The 18,911-nt window shown below is 44.3% G+C and overlaps 1 long non-coding RNA gene across 1 annotated transcript in view; it reads right to left on the bottom strand.

Annotated features, from left to right (window-relative positions):
- The window catches only part of LOC119143019, a 29,099-nt gene that overhangs the window by 6,902 nt on the left and 3,286 nt on the right, over positions 1-18,911 (bottom strand). Inside the window, exon 2 of the long non-coding RNA XR_005102549.1 lies at positions 12,814-12,884. This is a non-coding gene — a long non-coding RNA (uncharacterized LOC119143019). The remainder of the gene's footprint in view (positions 1-12,813; positions 12,885-18,911) is intronic.

Here is an 18,911-nt window from a genome sequence, read left to right as displayed (position 1 = left end):
GTCCCCCTTGGTGCAGAACAGCAGAGCCAGCCAGAAAGCATCAGCTGCTCTCCAGGCGACCAGCTCCTCGTCTAGCACCTCAGCTGTTCTGCTACAGGCCTGGCTTCTGGTGTTTCCCGGATGGATGCTGTTTAGCCTTTACTTTATGCAATAAAAATTGACACTATCTTTGCAATAAGAGACCCAAGTAGGGAAAGGAATGCGCTTTTGAGATCCTTCACCCTGCCTCTTGCCAAACGTGCTTTTACCTGTGTATGTGTGGTATGGAAAGAGACACAGGCACAGACAGACGGTGGAAAAGCTGCGGGCATGCTGGTGAGGGTACAAAGAAAGAACAAAGCTTTTCCCCATTTCTTCACGCTTTAGCAGGAGACACAGGACAGCAGCAACATTGCCATGGCTGGCTTTGCCCTCCTGCCCCTGCCTTTGCAACTCCCCAAAAGCCCCTGGGATTCACCTGATGGGTACCTCTGACATGGTCCAGCACAGAAAATTATGATCAGATCTCCTGCCAATCAAGCTGGTGCTTTGCAACAGAACCCAGCCTGAATAACCCAGAAAATCATGTGGTCATTGTTTTCGATTGTTCTAGACTTGGGTTTAAGTTTTCCCTCTACACCCCAGAAGCAAAACCTGGGTAGTGATGAAGAAATCCCTTCCTGCCACCCCCACAAGTATTTTTCCCTTCCCCCTGCTTGCAGAGAGAGCATTAAGCCCTGATCTAAGTATGCCAAGATCAGGGCAATTAGACTGTCTTAAAAGTCTGCAAGCAGCCTGGCACAAGCCACTCTGAGGTGTGGGCTAGCACGGTAATTTGAGCGGCAGCAAACCAAAATCCAAAGCAATCAAATGTGCAGCTTACTAAAAATGGAAGCTTATGAGCACAGAAACAATACAGTACCAGCAAACCAAACACCATCAGACTGGTCCTATTACATAGTTATTGTCAGATGAATTCATCAAACCTCTCCATTTTAAGAAATGGATGGATTTTCAAGGGCTTCTTCACTCAAAGAGCGCAGACGGCAGGAACCTGGTGCGGAGCTGACAACCAGCTCACTGCAGCGCTCAGCGACCTGCAGACATGATACTAATAGCTGCTTATTGCATCTTTCTCCAGGCTGGATGCAGAGACACAGCCTTTTTCCCAGGAAAACAACTCACAGCACACTGTGTGCCAGGTTGCACTGATGGCAGAGCTGCAGTCCCTTTAATTCTCTCTAAGCACCCCTCCTTCCCCCAGGAGAAATCCACCACCATTCTTTTCTGAAGATGGACGGAAGTGTGTTTCCTTCCATAGCACCAACTGAAAATAACAACTAGTGAACACAGTTGCCCCCAAGGTAAATGCATTACCTGCCAGTAATTTTTGTCCCTACACTGGTGGAGCTTTTTCTTCCCAGCAATGCATCCTGCTCTCTGCACGGCCCTCTCCAGAGAAGCCTCCTGAGAAGGCTGCACACAGGATCTGGAGGCTACAGTCCAGATTTGCTGCCCCTGTGAGTGAGTATCTTTGGAAAGCCTTTACCTTGGAGTGTATTTCATCCCGATGGATGACAGGACATTGCCTTTCCGTTTGACCCTGTGTGCACAGGCAGCAACGGGCTGTCTGAGCCTCCCCCCAGTGTCCTGTTATCATGTAGAGCTCCTGTGCCCTTGATGGCCAAGCCATGCCCGGGATGCCTCAGCACTTCACCCATGTTAGGTGCCACCAGGGCTCTGTTGCCCTCAGGGCTGGGGACACTTCTGAAGATACGTGCTTTTTTCACCTGGGTGTTCTTGGCCTGAGAGAGATCTGGGGGAAGACACACTCAACCTGTGCGATTTACAGCCAGCCTGGGACAAACCTGGGACAAAGTAAACTGAGAATTACTTGGTCCAAGACACTCTTGGGGCAGTGCTGGGTGATGTGGGAATGGTATGGCTTGCTTCAGCAGATTAAGGAAAGGAACTGGATGTGATTTACCGGCATGTGGGGAGACGAGCAGCTCCTGCCATGCCAGAGACGACCCTGACCTGCCTTCTCCAGGGGTGTAGGAAGGACCTGCTGGTTCCCACCCCTGCAGAGCCCAATGGCACACACACAGGGGACAGTCACTTTACCAAGACAGAGGGCTCAGAGGCAGTCATGGGCTGTCAACTTCCACAGCTTGCCTGCCATGTGTGCCCTGAGCTCACAGGGAATGCTGGAGCATTGGTTTATTTTGACCCACAATGAGGAGAGGAAAGGTGCACACATGTGGAAAACTGACGTGGAAACCTGCTGAACAGCATTAACTTTCTCTTCTGTCCCATATCCTAGAAAAGGCTTTTAGCTGGAGACCAGAAGGAAAGGTGTTAATATGAACACATCAGCGTGCCACTGCGGTATTTGACCTGTGCATTTTAATACACAACAGCTGTGCAGTCTACATGAGGGACACAACTACATGTACATGGAGAGTCTCTGATGGTCAGGAGCAGCCACCGACTCTTCTGCCTGTGTGTTTGGGCTCTTGGGCTCCAGCGTAGTGATGGGGACCCACCAATACCCTACCATTGTGCATAACTCCAAATGTGCATGATAACAAAGAATTATTTTAATATCAGGCTCTGGCAATGTTGGCAACACACACCCAGGACATGTGTGTTCCTCTGAGGAGACAGGCTCTGCTTTGTGCTGCCACCTCCACCGTTAGTCAGCAGACAAAGCAAGCCCTCTGCCCCCACCCCCCTGAAACACTTCTGCAATACCTCAGTGACACTGTCATAGTACTGAGGAATATTTCTTGCTGTTGCTGGAGTTTGACAGTGTCATCTATCCCACCACTGCAAAGTCAATGCCACTGCTGAGGGTGTTACTACCAGCCAGCTACACAGGAATACCTGCCCACGCATGGGTGTTGCCCACCTTCAGCATTTGCTGCTGCTTCTAGTCTGCCACCAATTGTGCCAGCACGGTCATTCATGCAGCACCGCGTGACCAGGACCACTGCACTTACTTGGATGGGAAATAACACACCTTTTCGCAAAGGCATTTTTCAGCTGTTTGGCTCAGCAGTCACAAAACACGTGCCAGTATAGCACAGGTGGTAGCATGGTGGGTGGGAATGAAAGGGCAGGGGAAGAAGATGAGAGCAGTGGATAATGGAGAACAGTCTCCACGTGAGGCTGTGGCTTTGTAGTGAGCAGCCATACATCTCTGCCCCTCAGTCCCACAGCACATTCCTTTGCCCACCTGGTACCGCATTACACCTTGGCTCTGGAGCAACCATTTTGCAGGCACACTGTGAACAGAGTCAGGGCTCTTGGCCTCACCTCTGAAGAAACCTGCAAAATAGTTATTTTTAAGCCAGATCAGTTTTTCAGTCATGATTCACGGCACAGATGTAGCTCCTGCACAATTCAATGGGTGGTATGACATAGCATGGGCTGAAACAAGAGAAATGCAATTTACAGCAGCTGCTGAGGCTGCTTCGTACAGTAACAGCATTGAGCAGCGCAAGTCAAGACCAAAGCAGGATGTGTGCATCCACGAAAGACTTCACAGCAATAATCACATCATTTTTCAACCCCCCCTTTAAGCTTAGCTAGCGCAATCTGTTGAACTGCTAATGATGTAAGACTTCTTAAAGGAGTCTGGGTTTCTTTTTAGACTATGTATGGCATTAATATTAATATTAAGACTATTTAAGGTATGATAAAGACAAAGGAAGTATGCAATATACATTGTCACACTTCCCTCTGTGATGAAGACTCAAGAGATGAACATGGAACAGGAACTGTTTTGTGATGTTGTGGTCCATGACTTTATCTTCAAAACTAAGCTCTATGAATAAATAATAAACAAGCACTGTAAATGAAATGCTGAAAATTACCACTTTAGTTATTTGAAGAACATAAGCAATACTTACATAGATATTTTTGACTCCTGAGACTACAGATCTTTGAAGCTTGAGCAAAGCTTTGAGTTTGGAGGCAAGTGGCAGGCCCCGAGGGAGGAGTAAGATGGGGGTGAACACAGCATACAGCTGTTCAGGTTTGGCTCAAGGGTTTTGCACCAAGCCCAGGGGAGTTACTGCCACGGCAAGTGCACAGAGAGCAGTGAGAGAATCAAAGAAAAGCTGACGCTCTTTCCTCAGTGGGCTTATCTACTTACGTTGCTGTGCCCTTTCAGTTGAGAAATAAATCACTTTCTCCATTACCAGGTGTACCAGGGTGATGAACTGCACCCTCGAGCCCCAGTTCCACCTGGGGAGCTCACTGCACTCTCCAGACAGAGCAGTTCATACAACACCTTTGCTGCTGGCCTGAAGGACACGGGCAAGTCATGACTAAATCACAAAATGGCAGCTTGAATTAAACAGTGATTCGCCTTTTTTACAGCCCGTTAATAGCAAACTATCTCCAATTACAGTAATTTGTAGTAATAAATGACAAGGAATATCAGATTTGTCTGGGAGAAAGATAATTTGCTATCAAAAATGAGGGGCATGAAATGACTTCATATGCAGGTGCTGCTCAAAGACATGATTTGGGTTGCACATGGGGATCATCACAGAAGGTTAGAGCAACACTACCTTTGGCCAGGACAGTTACAGAAGAACTTGACAAATAAAATATCCAGAGTCACAGGTGCTGTGGATGGAGATTTGGGACTTTGCACTGACTATTGGAAAGCACAATTTAAAACCTGGATCAGGTTTCTTAGGGCCTTCTCTAGTCAGGGTCTGAAGTTCTGCGAGGACTGAGATGCCCTGGTTGCCTGGGAGAACACCCTGGCCCCACGGAGCATCTCTTCATCCAAAGAATCGCCTCAGTTATTTAATTTCCCACTTGCTTGCATCTTCCTTCCAGGTACGATGAAGTTTGCTTTACCCATCTTCATGAGTACTTTTTCCTCTGTGCACAAGGAACTTTGTGCTGTAACTATTTTTTTCCCCAAAAGCTCTCGCTCGGGTCCCTCACGCAGGATCTTACAGAAATGGAGCTGTCATGAAAGATCCTCCTATGAGGATTAATAACTAATCTAAAGTGGTTAAAAGATGTGAAACAAAAAGTGGAAAAGATGAGGCAGTTTTTCACAATGAAGGAGATAATCACTGGGGAGCTGTGCTGGCCAACATTTTCATAAGTGATTTGAACAAGGGGTGAATAGTAAGGTGACAAAGTTTGCTGATGTTGCAAAATTGTCAGGGAGTAACAATGACAACTGGCTATGAAAAGCTGCAGATGGATTTTATGCTGTGGAGTGACTTTGAGGATAAAGTGGAAGATGAAATTCAACATTGATAAATGGTAAATAATGTGCGTGGGGGAAAACAATCCTAACTATGTATGCTCAGTGATGGGCTGCAAATCAGCTATTATCACCAGGGAAGAGATCTTTGAATAGCTCTCTGAAATACCAGCTCATTACTCAGTGGTGGTCAAGAAGGTAAATATGATGTCAGGAGTTATTAGGAAAAGAACAGAGAGCAAAATAGAAAACACCATTATGACATAGTACGGATGTACTCAGACCTTGAATACTGTATACAGTTCTGGTCTCCCTACCTTAAAAGCATGTGCTAGAACTGACAAACAATGAGATAAGGATACTAAAGGTACGGAATGACTTTTATGGGAAATGACTGCAAATATGAGGACACTGGTGTTCAGAAAAAGAATGAAGACAGTGATATGTTAAATTATGAATGACATTGAGAAAGCAAAAGAGAATGACTATTTGCTATTTCTCAAAGAACAGTAAGTTTTAAAAGAAACAGAGAAGTACTGTTTCACTTAGATTTTGGAAATTGTCACAAGGCACGAGATACATAAAGGCACAGATGAGTTGTAAAAGGGATTAGGTTTTGGCTGGGATAGAGTTAATTTTCTCTTCAGTAGCTGGTACAGTGTTGCATTATGGATTTAGTATGAGAACAGCATTAATAACACACCCATGTTTTTAGTTGTTACTAAGTAATGTTTATACTAAGTCAAGGACTTTTCAGTTTCTCAGGCCTTGCCAGCAAGAAAGCTGGAGGGACACAAGAAATCGGGAGGGGACACAAGAAATCAGGAGGGGACACAGCCAGGGCAGTTGACCTGAACTAGTCAAAGGGACATTCCATACCACGGGATGTCTGCTAAGTATATAAACTGCGGGAGTTGGCCAGGGCCCTGGGATCACCCCTCAGGGACTGGCTGGGCATCGGTCAGTGGGTGGTGAGCAGTTGTACCGTGCATCACTTGGGGTCTGGTTTTGTTTTTTCCTTTCGGATTTTATTCCTCTCTCCCCGTCCTTTTAATTACAATTGTTGTTATTATTATTATATTTAATTTTATTTCAATTTTTAAATTGTTCTTATCTCAATCCATGAGTTTTACCTTTTTCCCTGATTGTCTTTCCCACCCCACCAGGGGAGAGGGGGAAGTGAGCGAGCGGCTGCATGGTGCTTCGTTGCTGGCTGGGGTTAAACCAACAGATACAAACAGCATAAGAAAAAAACCCCAAAACAATCAAGTGCTATTACAAACAAAGACGGTAATGCAACCTCTAGCTTAAGAAAATGGAAATACATGGTTCTACAAGTATATACTTACATATCCATTCATGCTTACAAACATGTACATGAATGCACACAAATACAACTCTTCCTAAGCCAGAAGGGTACACCAAGGAAGAATCTCTCCTTACTCTGCCTGTACATCCTTCTGTAAGTGTGCACTGTCAGGGGCCAATCTCTCCCAAGTCTCACACTTCCATCCCTTTCTTTTAGGATCACCGTCCTAGACGTCAAGCACCGTTCTCTGCCCCCAGGTCTCTGACTAGGGTCGATCCTTCACTTACAACTGGTACCTGGCACTGGGACACTGGCAGCTGGCTTGAGCATTCAGGAAGAGAGGGTATGTTTGTAGGTGCACATCTCTGTTCAAAGAACAGTTATCTATGTATAAATAAGAAAGGCATAGTCAAAGAGTAATGCACAGTTTACATTGCTGATTACTCTGCCAGAAGGAAACTAAACTGCAAAATCCTGAAATCTGCTGGGATCTGACTGACAAGAACATTGTTTTTCTGTCCTCATACTAAGATTGGGAATGTTGTGTGGCAAAATTAAGTTATTAAATACCATGTTCATGGAGGAGCTTGGACCATAAGCACTAGCAAACACCATGAGGGTCCAAGTTTCCCTGGAACTGAAAGGTCAGGACTGGTGCTTGCAATCAAAGGTTTTAATGTATGTCACAGTCTTTAGCCTGTGTTACAACCAAAGTGAGGGTCCTCCTGCTATCTTTTCCTTTTATGATACAAAATAAAACTTGTGACTTACAGGAGGTGCAGGCTGACGGGACAAACACCTGAGACTCTGCTCTAATGACACTGCACATTCGTTCCTTTCTTGTGATTCAACGGATAGGTCTGGGAAAGGTGATCATATAAAAGGACACCACATTTCCAAGTTGTTGAGAAATGAATAATGCATTGGGAAGCAAATGTAAGCGTTATTTCCCTTCTGATGAGTATCTGTGGTGGGTTGACCCTGGCTGGACACCAGGCGCTCACCACAGCCGCTCTGCCACCCCCCTCCTCAGCCGGGCAGGGGAGGGAAAATACAGCAAAAGGCTCCTGGGCTGAGATGGGGGCAGGGAGATGGCTCAGCAGGTGCCGTCATGGGCAGAACAGGCTCGACTCGGGGAAATTAGTTTAATTTCTCGCCGATCAAATCTGAGTAACGAGAAATAAACCCGAATCTTAAACCACCTTCCCCCAGCCCTCCCTCCTTCCCAGGCTGAACTTCGCCCCTGACGCCTCTCCCTCCCCCCTGCCAGCGGCGCAGGGGAGCAGGGCCTGGGGGTTACGGTCGGTGCCGCCCCCGCCGTCCCGGCCGCTCCTGCCCCTCGGGGGAGGGTCCTCGCCCCCTGCCCGGCCCCGGCGCGGGGTCCCCCCCACGGGAGGCGGCTCCCCCCCACGGGAGGCGGCTCCCCCCCACGGGAGGCGGCTCCCCACGGGCTGCTCCAGCGGGAGCCCTGCCCAGGGGCTGCAGTTCCTCACCCCCGGCCCCAGCCCCTCAGGCCCGGCCGGCCCCGGCGCGGCCCCCGCGGGGTCCCCGGCCCTGCCCGCAGCCCGGCCCCGGCCCGGGCTCCTCCCCGCGGGGCCACGGGCCCTGCCCGGAGCCGGCCCCGGCGCGGCCCCCGCGGGTCCCGGCCCCCTGCGGGCACCCCCTGCCCGGGCTGCGGGGGGGAGCTGCTCCCCCGCGGGCTCCGTGGGCTGGGGGCACAGCCTGCCCCGCCGGGGGCTGCCCCGCGGGCTGGGGGAGCCGCTGCTGCGGCGCCCGGAGCCCCCCGGCCCCTCCGCACCGCCCGGGGCTGCGGGGCTGCTGCGCTCGCTCTCTCGCTGCCGCAGGGGGGTTTTACCCCCTGCTCAATACGCAGCCCCTGAGGCGCTGCCGCTGTCGCTGGTGGGCTCGGCCTTGGCCAGCGGCGGGTCCCTCTGGGAGCCGGCTGGCACTGGCCCGCGGGCCGTGGGGGAAGCTTCTGGCAGCAACTCGCTGAAGCCGCCCCTGTGCCCCCCCCCTACCAAAACCTGCCATGCAGACCTGACACAGTATCATGAAGCATATTACAAATTAAACACTTTCCCCAGACACTTACTGTATTAAGTAGCTCTAGGATGAGCCCCTGTCAGGGTGGACGGTGCCATCTGCATTTAGAAAATTGCCTATACATTTACTAAAGTGAAATTCACCCATTAATTAATCCTGTCAGTGTTCTCCCTGGAAACTGTCATTAGCACATTGAGCTAATTACTGCAGCTAGCAGCACTAGAGGGTGCATGTACGTGCAGGGTGGGAAGGAAGGAAGGTTATTCCAACTCCACAGTAGAAAAGATGCCTCATTCTTCCATTTACATTAAGATCAAATTGACAATGTCAGAATAACTTTGGAATGAGAAACCTGCCATGTTATTTTCCTCCCATATCAGAATCTTTGCTGCAGGAAGAAAAATATATTCAAAACATACCAGAAATCTGAAGCTGATAAACCAGAAGGAAGGAGACGTTCTTCTAGTGACCCATTCCTACATAACTCCAATGTGAAATGTATTTTGACCTAGGAAAAGGAAACTGCATTTGTATAGCAATACTACTCGGTTCCTTTTCTAGAGCTGTCCTTCCTCGGGGTATTTTCCTAGTTGCTTGTATGACAGCAGCACCCAGAGAGCCTGCCTGGCCAGGAGGGCTCAGGGTACCACGGAGTTACCTTGGCCCACTCAGTTTCTTCCATGAGGTGAGCCAGGGGTGAATGTGGTAAGCTCTGGGTATACCAGAACCAACCAGTGATGTTAACTTGAACTTTTTTCATTGGGGTTTACTTTAAAAGATTTTCCTTGTGTGTCCCACAGGTGAGGAGTAGCTGTGCAGTCAAGGACTATGGCTCAGGTGATGGACAGTCCTTTTTTATGCCATGGTAGCCGTATCCCTGTGATGAACTTCACTGTATGAACATCAAGTGAAACACAGCGAAAACTCTTTGGAGAGCCTGCTGGCTAACCTTACAAAGCAACAGGTGGGAGGGAAAATGGCAGCATAGAGAAATTAAATTACTTTTAAAGCTTTTAGGGTAGGAGGCAAATACTAAATCCAGAAATCTCAGCTCCTCATTGAGCTACCTTGCCCACACACACAGTTTCCCATGCTAAGCATCTTACAGTTTTTTTCTTTTCTTTACAAATTCACCATATGTTGCACATTGACACAGAGGAAAAAGTATTATTTTAACAACTCTCTGCCCACACTTCTGTGGCGTAAATGCAAATATAGCTGTTATTGCCAATACTGCCCGCAACTTCTCTGCATGGGGAGTCCTCCACCTGCAGAGTGGGAGCAGCCAGGCAGGGGAATGGCAATAGTCGGTTTGGGCACAGTGAAATACAGCTGGCAGGGAAGCCCATTATTCAGGTGACAACATGCATGGTGTGAATACCACAGCAACATCCACACACAGGGGCTTTCCAGAGCCACATAGCAAAGATGGTGGGATCTGAAGGCACATGGTAAAAGCGAGTATTAGGAATTTCTTAGAGACTCAACTGTCAAGATGAACATATGTGCTGAAAACTAGGTCAAGCTCCACAGGCCTGCATCCCTCAAGGGAGAGGAATCAACTGCTGGTCATACTACTCCTACATATATTACACAAGTATCAAAATTGAGGGTCCTCTCCTCTCAAGATACTGCAGAGCACAGGACACATTCATAAGAGAGAGACTCTACATAAGGTCATTGTAAAAAACATTCCACCCCAATTAAACATGATTGGCTCTTACTGATTTTACTGTAGTATAATTCTTGTAACTATAATTACCTAAAGCTCTAAGCAAAGATACGCACAGGTACTTACCAATGAGCCCATCAGCAGTCCCCATTCTCAAGCACTCTCCTGCATATGTAACTTTTCTCAAGCCTTTTATCCCTTCAAAGTCAGTAGGACAGTCCCTATGAGCAAAGCAGCTCTTACATATATATGCCTTCAGAATCAGACCTTAAGTAATGCTTTGCAACCCCAAAAGCATTTTCTGTTTAATAAAGAATAGTAAAAAGTGTTTCTTTTTCAAAAAGGTAAAAATACTTTTAATGAAACAAGGACGCTGACCACGAACAGAGAACAGAACAGGATTATTTCAGCCTGCTAGGAGTTTTACTCAGCCTTCTTATGATAGCCTTCCTTGCTTTCTAATCCTGATAGATTTCAGCTGTATTCCTCTAGCAACATATGGATTCTCCCGTGGCTAAAGTAATTGTATAAAGAGGGATGCTAATGTACTCCCTTCAGCTGATTAGTATCAAGTTGTAGAGGTAGTGAGTGCTGCGTGTAGTTGTATTATAATTTCTATTAACTTCTACTCCCAGTCTCTATATAAAGATGCTCTAGTAAAGAAATTACATGAAATAAGTACAAGATGCAAAACAGTTCTGGTGTTGAAAAATTTAAGGAAGAACTTCATCTGTGTCATTCATGCCAGATGGCTGCTTATATAAATAATCAAGTTAAGCAAGATGCATTTAGGACTGTCTTGTTTAATTTGATTATTTAAATGCATAAACTGCCTGTAAGGCAGTGGCTTTTTGCATGTATGATCAGGTTGTGTTCAACTCTAGTTCATATTTGCTGATTTTGATATGGTTAGATCAAAAATGAATTAGTTCATCATTTCTCTGTGTAGCTAAACTGTTTTGCTTACATGAGGAATGCTTTGGATCAGATGAGAATTACCCTGATGCACCAATTGATATTATGTTAATGCCTAGCAGATTAATGCTCCAGCAAATTTGCATATAATGAATACAGACCATAACCCTTTTTTGAAGTGTGCATCCCTGTGTGCCTGCCCCAGATAATGGGCCCTTTCCCTGTTGACAGCGAACCGAGAAGAGTGGAGAAGCAGGTTCTGTAATTCCTCTTTTATGCATTGAACAAAACTACCATCATAACTGCGGAGGTATCGAGTAGTTACTGGTATGGGAGTGATTATGCAAATTACATTATGCAATCTAGTGATTGAACTAACACCACCCTAACACTCTACGTTTGTTCAGTCTACGGTAGATATTTCCAACCCATATAGACTTCAACAAAGATAAGTACTTATATGGTCACTAAACAATGTTGTTCTGCACTATTTCCTGGCAAACTTTTGGAGCTGGTATTATTTAGGGCTTGTCCAAAATTTTTCCACTGAAACTGTTTTTATGGGAAACTTTGATTTAAAACTGTACAGGTCTTCATTTGTACTGAAAGGATGTCTTCCATCTATGGAATATTCTGACCCTTCTGTCCCAGTGAGCTGTGTCCAAAACAAAACACATTTTGCTGGGGACATGCCATTATGAACTCTCTGAGAAACTCAAAGTGGGGACCCTTTGGGTTGGGTGGGTTGACTCACCATAGTGGTCAAACACTGGAACAGGCTTCCTAGAGAGCTGGTCGATGCCCCGAGGCTGTCTGTTCAAGAAGCATTTGGACAATGCCCTTAATAACATGCTTAAACTTTTGGTCAGGCCTGAATTGGTCAGGCAGCTGGACTAGATGATCATTGCAGGTCCCTTCCAACTGAAACTATTCTATTCTATTCTATTCTAATTCTATCCTATCCTATCCTATCCTACTCTATTCTATTCTATTCTATTCTATCCTGTTCATTTCAGGGCTCAGCTTAACTGCTGAGGTACAATTTACTAAATTTAGATTTGGTGTACTTTGCAAAATTTAATCTGGCCAGAAAACCCAGCCTGGAGAGGGCACTGAAGGGCATTTCTATATCAAAGCATTGAGATCTATAATTTGACAAAATCTTTTTTAAAAACCAAGGAGATCAGTAGCTTTGTTCACTGTGCAAAAATATCTTGATTGCCAACCAAAAGCTAATAATTGAATTTCACTGAAAATATCCACATTTGGAAATTTGGTATGCTTTTTCTGTTTGTCCTGCAGTCCGTTTGTAAATGGCTGGGGAGGACTGTATGGGAACGTGGAAAATTAGGTTGACATATCTAGCCTGGAGCAACATGAGATAACAAATTTTGATATGAAGCTGATGCAGTGAAAACTTGAACCTGCCTTTCCCTCCTCTTGAGCCAGGATCCAAGAGCAAAGCCTTTGGCTTCAATGAAATGCTACATTTTTTCCAAAGTTTAATTTTATTGAAAAGATTTCAAAGGATCTAAAATTAATACTTTTAAAATAACAGAAGGAAACAGTGGGATAGCCTTGTTACAGTTACTCTATATAAATCACTTTGCTTGGCTCATGACAGGTTTTTAGACATAATTAGAAGAAAACATTTACCTTTTAGAGCATCAGTTAATTGTATTTCAAGCTCACAAAGCACAGTTGTTTTCCATTACCCACATATGTAACTGTAAAAGCAAAGCAAATGTTAGTGTTATAACACAGCACTCTTTTCCAAAGTTTACAAAAGCAGGGTGAGCTAATGGAAAAAGAACCACTAAATAAAGCACCAACGGGCCCAGTTCTAGGCTTGCTTTGAACTTTTTCCCTTTTTTGGCCATTTAAGAAAAGCTACTGCAATTTTTCCCACTTTATTTTTACCCAGACATGAAACAGCTAACAATAACTCTTATCCTTTTCAGTGGCATGTTGAAACATGTTTGTTCAGATGAATAAGTATGAGATTTGGGTGTTCAAAAAATAATTCCAGCTCTGTTGGTCTATTTCATTGTAAACAAGCAGACAAGAAAATACAATTTCTCTATGTATGCTGATTCCCTTACTTGTTAGGGCCAGGCACAGATTTTATACTACCTTGAACATGGGGAAACACTATAAAACTGCAGATTAGTGAAGTAACATTTTTTAAGATCATGTTAGGGTCAATAATGCTTACAGAACTTCTCATTAGTACATTTTGCAGAACGATTTTTCTTTGACAAATTGAAATAGAACGAATGCATGTGAGCCTTTACAGCATGAATGAAGTCTTCTCAGTCCTTCTAACACCATCTCTGTTTGTGAGTTACTTGGTCTTAGCTGAATATAGGAACAATTCATTTGATTTCTGAGTACAATTCTATGTATTAATGCAGAGCTGGTTTCTGAATCTCTTCTTGAAACTATCACCTCCTGCTGTTCTTTATAGAAAAAAATGAGACTCATTTCTTGTGGCTCCATCATCCACCTTTAATTTATGTAAATAACTTATGGAATGATACCATGTAAGTATCACTGGCATATGAATCCAAATAAATACATAAATTGCTTGGAATGTGAAGATGTCTCAGCACAATTAAAGTGCTTTAAAATTAACAAATAAATTCTCAACCTTCTACTCAAATACAGATTAGTTCCTTATATTTCAGTGGACTGACTTTGTAGTACTGTAATTGCTTTTAAGAAATACGTTAAGTGTCCCAATCCTTCATTAAAATGTAAAAGGAAAGAACCTGAAAATCACTTGGGTCTTTCTGGTTTCTGAAGTGATTCACAGATAAATGAGAATTTTTTCACCCAAGCTGAGGTCATAATCCAAAATTCTTGGTGTCCCACTGGGGTAGATGACCTCCTAAGGTCCCTTCCAACCTGAATTATTCTCCGATTCTACACTTGTATCACAAAGTAGTAAATTGTCTTTGAAAAGTCATTCCTCCTGGAGCCAAAAACTTGTTCCCATAACCCTATAGCATGCAGAAAGAGGGCAGAAGGGAAAGGGGAGGGAGAGTATTGGAATTAAACACGAGGTAGATAAGGCACTGTGGGGTTCAGAAGTACAATATACCAATGTACAAAGTCTGGGATCAGACCATTTACACAGAACACTCAAAGCTGGCCTAGCAGTGAGAATTCTGCTGTAGATGCTCTCTAAGAGCATTTCTGATACAAAACCAAAAGACAGAGCATTGCAGGAAAGGGTGAAATGCAAAACTCTGGATGATGAGTTTTCCTTATGCATCTCCTGGAGGAATCCAGTCTGAATTCTTGTTGGAACAGAAAGAGCTGCAAGGGCAGATATGGCTTGGTGTGAATGCTTTGTTTCTGAAGGATGTAGATATTTTTTTCCCCGAGGGTATTGTAATTTTTTCTTTTTTTTTTAAGATGTTGACATCTTGGACAAGGTAGAAAAGCATCTACAGGGAAAGCTGACCTTAGAGAACATACCCAATGTTGCTGAGATCCTATTGTGGAGCCAGCAATCCTGACAGTGGTCCCCATCCTTATAGGGATAAAATAGAGCAGATTTCAGAGGTACTGTGAAATTAATTCTGGAGGAAGCTTTGTCCCTAGTCTCAGACACATGAACTGCACCTCCACAAAAGAGCAAAGTTAAGGAAAACCTATACAAATTAATAAAAAATATATAGCGGCATGTTGTTTTAGAGTTCAGTTTGACAAAAATGAGGCACAGTGAAGTGCTACCGCTGAAATTACAGGAAGAAAAAATATGTTACCTATAATTCAGGAAGCATGAAATACTATAAATCATTATTTTCTGACAACCCATGGATCACAGCTGATGTTTTTTCACGTTCAAGATGTTACACAAAAAGCAAGCAGTTGGGCAGTAGGCAGGAACACTCAGTCTTTTGAAGGACTTCTAGTAAGGTTATTGGTGAAGCCTGAGGTAACAGGAGAGTCCTAGTGAGGTGCTCAGCGCACTATTTCTTTATTGCTCCTTCAGATTGCAGCAGTGCCTAACCTGAAAGCACAGCTCTGTTCTGCTAGCCACGGTCCAGATGGTTAATTAGGGAAAGACCCTGCAAGAAAAAAGGGAGAGAGACTCTAAGTGGGCAAAAAGATGAGAGGAACAGCATGGAGATGAAGTGACTTATCCAGGGTCATAGGGCATGGTCATGACAGCACTGCAGCGAAAACTCCCATCTCCTGATTCCCCAGCCAAGAACCACCCAGCCAACACAAGCGTGATGTAGCCGAAATTTAGGCTATATGAATCCGGGGCTCTTTGGGCTGCTCTAACTCTTCCTCTCTGCTGCTCCATCATTAAAAACAAGCCATGATCACTGACTTGTAATGAACAAATACCCTTGCTTTGGTGTGTCTGCAGCCATCTAATGAATGAATAACCTTGCTTTGGTGTGTCTGCAGCCATCACCCACACAACTTACTTTGCAATTCTTCTCCCCAAGCTTCCACTCAGCCTGGACCGTTTGATGCCTGCTGCCTTTGTGAAGCTTTTGAAATTTATGCTTTAAAGCCTGTAAGAGCAGCTTACAAGGTGGAGTGGGGAGAGGTGGCAAAGTCAGTTTTACATTTTTAAAAAGATGCTCATATTCTCCTCACAGCTGAGTTTTGGTGGCAGCTTGTGAGCAGAACGGTAAGTGGGAGATTTTGTTGTGTTTTTCCAGGCCAGTTTGTCTGGGCTGTGGAGAGCCATACTTTTTCTCCTTTGTTTTTCGCTGCAGTTAGGCCATAGGAAGCCACCTCCTCAGCAGAGGCTGCCCCTGTGCATGCATGGACCAAAGAGAGAGGATACACAGCCCGCAGCTATTTGGGCTGGATCATGCCATTTTCCCCATCTTTGGGGACAAAGAAGGTCCTGTATTTCTCCAGCTCCCTACTCCCCTTCTCTAGTCCTTTGCCAGTCAAGTGTCTATACACATCTATACACCACACCAGTACAAATACACCTGCCTGTCAGCTGAACAGACTTTCCCTAGATCTGCTAGCTGTCCCTTAGGGAAGAATTTATTCCATGCCGACAAAAAAGTTCATACTCATTGATTTCAAACAGAACTCTCCCAGAAGTGTCAAAGTGATGATGTGCATCTCAAAGGACTAATCCAGCCCTCTGGAGAGCAACACCAGCTCTCAGTTGTAGAGCCGGGAACCCAGCGCTAGCCTGAGTTAACACAACTGCAAGTCAATTTGAAGTCATCGCAGTCTGTGTGACCGAGGCTTGAAACACCACAAATCAGATGGAATCTCTCCTGTAAGTAAGCAAAAGTTGTTCCAGGAGCACTGAACTAACTGGTACTTGAATTGTCAAGGTTCGTGTTGTCTCCCAGCTCCCGCTGTAATCACTCCCACAGTTCTTCATTACTCCTACAGCAGACCTACAATATCAAATACCAAAATTAAAGATATCTATATCCCCCCAGCACATCTCTGCTTTCCTCAAAATGTCCTAGCTCCTTCTCCTGTCCCTACATCCCCCCCTGCAGCACTCCCCCAGCCTCCCACATCACTGCACAGTGCCCTGGGTGGCTGGCAAGGCAACAGACACCCTTGACTGTAGCTGATCTGGTAACACCTGTGGGTGAACTGGGCAGCCACACACCTACACTGTCGGGGCAACCGGACAAACTCTTTTGCCAGAACAAGACATTAATTTGAGGGTGTCTCCACGGTTCAAGCACTGATTTTTCAGAAAACTTATTTATTACATATATGATATATTTAGAAAGATATAAATATTTATAGCTATTATAAATGTACAGTATGTTTGAGGCCCCTATCTCTTTGCCAAGCTGGGCTGAAACGTCCCAGAGATTAAAACTGTGCCAAGAGAACTTGCAGAAAGACAGATGGATAGGAAGACAGGATGATCGCATTAGAGTTTTTTTTTCTTCAGGAAAACATGTTAAAAAGAAAAAAAAACACCACCAAACTATCAAAATGCATAGTTTGTACTTAAAAATTCTTATCAGTCTTAAATTCTGATTTCAGTTCTTTACTTTGTACCAGAATAAAACAAGAAAAAAATAGTAATTTTATGAATTAATTTTGAAGATGGATTGGCAGAAGATGCTGTTGTGTATAAACATGTGAAAAATCCTAGAGAACTTTTTTTTCATTATTTTTCTTCAATATTTTTCAGAAAGATTTAAACTCGACTCATCTTTGCATTCCGAGAAGCTGAATGAGACCTTCACAGTGGAGCTACCCACTGTGTGCATTTTGAAGTTTTTGCTTCTTCACTAAATTAGGAGGAAAAAAACCTCAAAAAACTAGCATCATCTGTTACATGCTAAAAAATCTTGAAGGGAGACGATGAAGACTGCTGTTAAGGGCATTTGACTTTTATCATCTTTAGAGGGAGATAAAAAAGAAAATAAGATTACCTTGGGAAAAAATACATACAAAACCAGTCAGATTGTAAAGCCTCTGATAAAATACTACTCTTAGCAAGTTACACTGGGGGGAGGGGGGGGGGAGGGGAGCAACTTCTCTGTCCATAATTGTATTTTTTTAAAGATTTACAAATTATTTTTGACTTAGCCACGCAGGGAGCCTACTTTCAACCCTCAATCTGAAAATCATGGAGGCTTTATAAAGTCTTCCACCTGCATCTCTTTTTTGCATCACAGTTCTTTATCCTCTAAAGGATGAAAACCCTGGCATATAAAAACTTTGTTAAGCTGTCACTATCAATAGGGTAAAAAAAAATAATGGTTGACAAAGAAGAAACAAATTGCATCTTCGAATAAGTTTCCTTCATGGTCTTGTTAAAAGCTATAACCTCTGATGTTAACTAAATTTAACCCATTCTGACCCTTGCGGTGGCCCTTAACCTTTTCTTTATTCTGCTTCCTGTGGTTGCTGAAGAAAACTGGCAGGCCCAGTCATTGGAAAAGCGCTCTCTGTTGCACACAAAGCCCCAGCCTGGCTGCTAGTCTGTCAGGAGGGATAGAATAGACGGGGAGGTCAGCACCTGTGCTGAGAAGCAGGTGACAAGGAACTGCTTGGACCATTCTAGGGCAAGTTGTAATAGTTTCTACCCTTTAAATATCGCACTGTAGTTTCGGGTATTCAAGGCAGCGAAGTTCACGTTTTCTTTGTGAATGCAGACTTTAAACAAATTAATCTATTGCTGTTCAACTGACTGTAAAATTAGTAGATTTACTGTCGCAAAAAAAAAAAAAAAAAAAGAGGAGAGCTTTCACTTCCACTTTAATAAGGTCACGGATGTGTCCTGGGCTGCCAACAAAAGCAGCTTTTAAAATCTTTGCAGCTGAACCCAACAGTTTGCAAAGGCTGTAGAACAATGTCTTAGATGTACAGTGGAAACTCCTCTCCCTACAGTCAAGATGTAAAACTAGACAGTTAAAAACCTTTCTACACTGGGAAGTTTTAACTCTAATTGTGTCTCACCCCAGGGACCTACAGGCTTGCTTTATGATTAACATTTAAATAAATTCAGTCAGCCTTGATTTTCAGGGAACAAAATCAGTTCTTTGCCTGGTTTTGGTAAATCAGACCAAGCAATTTAACAGCAGAGCATGCATCTTCAAAAGATTTAATTCCTGTAACAGGAGCAGATCTCAGAAACCACACAAAACTGTAGCTGTTTAAACTGTATTCGCACATTCTGTGGAGGGCACCACTTAGCAGAGACCATTTACCACTCAACAGAATTTCTGCGTTTGCTTTAATTTTTTGCTGTCTCTTGCTAGAATAAAAATAGAGGAAGC

This window comes from Falco rusticolus, chromosome 2 (assembly GCF_015220075.1).
Source record: "Falco rusticolus isolate bFalRus1 chromosome 2, bFalRus1.pri, whole genome shotgun sequence".
Lineage (NCBI taxonomy): Eukaryota > Metazoa > Chordata > Aves > Falconiformes > Falconidae > Falco > Falco rusticolus.
The sequence above is the reverse complement of the archived record's forward strand: the minus strand, read 5'-3'. Positions and strand labels throughout refer to the sequence as shown.